Here is a 3333-nt window from a genome sequence, read left to right as displayed (position 1 = left end):
GGATCTATTGTCAGTCTCAAGTTACTGGACCACCTACCACGGGACATCCCCTAGACGTGCCATAAGGAGAACGGAAGGTAACGCTAAGCCCAAGAATATCCAGCAGCTTCTTCGGGGCTTAGTGCTACATTTGCAAGGAAAGTTGATCTGGAGTCAGTCAATGCGGACTCGCTGCAATTGTGCAACAAACTTGTGAAGCCGGGCAAGTCTAGCAATAGCTAATAAAAAAAGAAGAGTTCACCTTGGGGTTTTCAGGCAGCAACAAGAAGCAGAGATAAATCCGTGAAAAGTTATATTTATTTTATTGATTCAACGGCTTATTTGCCATCATAGATTTAAAAATACAGGCTCTGGTATATAATATTATAGCATATCAGTGGATAAACAGTATATGCAACATTTAATACAAAATAGGTTACAGGAACAATTTACAAGTACAGCACTTTTTCAAAAGTTGCAAAATAGCACCCGGGCTGCCCCAATGCATTTCGACCTTCAGGGAGTCAGGGTCTTCTTCAGGGGGTAAAAAGCAACAAAGCCCTGGCGAAAGGAGTAGTTATATTGTATATTCTGCAGGTAATCAAAGAAAAAAAGACTTTCAATATAATAGGTTTTAACCTGAAAAATTAATGTAATATCAAAACTTATTTCGATAATATTTACCAGTTCCACCGAACCAATGCTTTTCAACCAGAGACTTCTAATAAAATCTGAAAAACGGAACAGTGCCTTCCCTCAAAGGGTCATCCTGGATCCGCTGCCCCACTATTTTGACCCACCTCAACCACCCACCAAGATGGACAAGTCTAGCAATAGCTTAGCAAGTCATTTTCAAACTTGCAACAAAATTGCTTGCTATCTGGGAATATAAATTTATTATACTGCGTTTTACAGTCAGAGAACAGATTAGAATTTTCTCCATGTAAGTAAATAGTGATAAGGGAGAGAGAGAGAGGAAGTTACAAAGAACAAGTTTCAGGAATAATATTCCCAGTGACCCTGTGAGGTGCTCTGTGAATTCTTCCTGAAGTTGATTTCAGAGAACTCTGATTTCGCCTTCTAACATGACCTCAGTTCCAGTGTTTCCTGTATTGCATCAGAAGAACACTGCAATGCTTTCACTTGTTACCTGGAATTGCTTTAAAAAAAAAAAAAAAACCTTTCCCAACCAGGTCCTTCAATTTCCGACTACTGTTGAAAAAAAATAAATAAAAAAAAAAGTAATATGTTTACTGCTAAATCTCAGCACTGGCTGGAGCCCAGAGGCAGATCTGCTGCAGACACAGTGACTTCTGAAGATTTAATAACACCAGGAACATAGGAGATGAGAAGTCAACCATACAGAGAGATTTTATGGGTCTCCGCTCTAATTTGAGGCATTTCATCTATTTATTCGAGCTGACTGTGAGCAAAATGAGAAGAAATAGGAGAAGAGCTTCGGCTAAATGGTCTCTACAGTGTTTCGTCGCTCCACAAATGTATGAAGAGTCATCAGATGTGGCGTGTTGGGCTAATGATGCAGACCAAATGAACAAGCTTGGCCCGTGTGCCACCCGTTGCTCTACAAGGAGCGTACAATGAGCTCATCCAACGTCCCCGCCATCATTCCGCTCTCCCGTATAAAATTTCCAGAATCTTAAATGTTACATTCCGACCAATCAAAACAGATTTTGTACATTTACTTTACATGCGGCCTAATAGCTCCGGAGTTTTCTAGATGAACATTTTATTTCAGTCATCTTAAAGGCCAATTCACACAGCTCTGATGAAAAAAATAAAAAATAAATGCGGCAAAAATAAATTTTTGACACGTTTTCTGGACTCCTGACTGCAATCACTTTTACAACCCCTCACTGCCCAGGCCAATTTTCAGCTTTCAGCGCTGCCACACTTTGCATGACAATTGCGCGGTCATGCAGTACTGTACCCATATGAAATGTTACTACTAGTACTGTACCTATATGAAAGAAAAAAAAGTTTTTCAATGTCTGTTACAAAATTTTGCAAACAGGTCATTTTTCACCTTCACGTGTGATGATGAGGCTGCACTGATGGCCACTGATATGTGGCACTGATTGGTGGCACTAATAGGCAGCACTGATAGGCGCTGGTAAGTGGCACTAATGGGCACTGGTAGGCGGTACTGATGGGCACTGATAGCCACTGGTGGGCGGTAGGTACTTATGGGCACTAATGGGCACTGATAGGCACTGGTAGGCGGTACTTATGGGCACTGATGGGCACTGGTAGGCAGTACTGATGAGCACTGAAATGCAGCACGGATAGGCAACACTGATGACAAGGAACTGATGGATGGCACTGATAGGCAATACTAATAGATGACGCCAGTGGCGGTCGGTGCTCAATATTTGGGGGGGGGGGGGCGGCAAACAAACCTGACCCACTCACTCAAACTACAGCGACCGCCATGAGAGACAGTCAATAGCTGCCCCTGCGTCGTATTTGGTCCGTCGGACTAGCACACAGACAAACAGTATTCCCAATTTTTAGTCCGTCGGATAGATTTGAAACATGTTTTATTTCTAGGTCCGTCTGACTTTTGGGGAAAAAAAGTCCGCTTGAGACCACACACGATCGAATTGTGCGCCGGATTCCGGTTCGCCGGACCAAGTCTGCCGGAAAGTCCGATCGTGTGTACGCGGCATAAGGAAGAGATTAGTGGCCCTACCTAAGGCTGCTCCTAACTCCAGCTTGCCGTGGGAAGTGCCATTGCTTCTCCTCCCGGCAGAACAGGAAGTGGGTCCTGAGACTCGATTGGCCAGGAGTCCTAAAACTGACTGGCCAATCAGATCTCAGGACCTGCTTTCTGATTGGCTGGGAGGAGAAGCAGGAAGACATTAGCAAATATTAATTTGCTAATGTCACACAAATGCTCTGTGCCCCAAACCCACCCTTTCTTTAAGCCAAATAGAGCCTCAGGCTCTAATCACGTGCTTTAAAAAAATTACAATCCATGCATCCGGCGCCCTGCATTTAGATTAGGGGCCGGGAGCATGGATTAGGGGGAAGTGGCTGCCACTGGGTGACACTGATGAAGAGGAACTTTTGGGCGGCACTGATGAGCACTGATTGGCAGCACTGATGAGCACTGATTGGCAGCACTGGTGGGCACTGATTGGCAGCACTGGTGGGCACTGATTGGCAGGACTGATGAGCACTGATTGGCAGGACTGGTGAGCACTGATTGGCAGGACTGGTGGGCACTGATTGGCAGCACTGGTGGGCACTGATTGGCAGCACTGATAAACAATGATTGGCAGCACTGGTAGGCACTGATCGGCAGCACTGGTGGGCACTGATTGGCAGCACTGA

The 3333-nt window shown here is 44.7% G+C and overlaps 1 long non-coding RNA gene across 1 annotated transcript; it reads right to left on the bottom strand.

Annotated features, from left to right (window-relative positions):
• Window positions 1-285: 285 nt before the first annotated feature.
• LOC143925564 (uncharacterized) lies at window positions 286-802 on the bottom strand. Its single transcript, XR_013262037.1, has 2 exons — window positions 664-802; window positions 286-570 (listed from the first exon to the last, which is right to left on the bottom strand). It is a non-coding gene; the product is annotated as an uncharacterized LOC143925564 (long non-coding RNA).
• Window positions 803-3333: the final 2531 nt, after the last annotated feature.

Source organism: Lithobates pipiens, unplaced genomic scaffold (assembly GCF_037356315.1).
Source record: "Lithobates pipiens isolate NorthernLeopardFrog02 unplaced genomic scaffold, aLitPip1_a1.2 Scaffold_22, whole genome shotgun sequence".
Taxonomy (NCBI): domain Eukaryota; kingdom Metazoa; phylum Chordata; class Amphibia; order Anura; family Ranidae; genus Lithobates; species Lithobates pipiens.
This window is presented reverse-complemented; position numbering and strand designations above follow the sequence as displayed.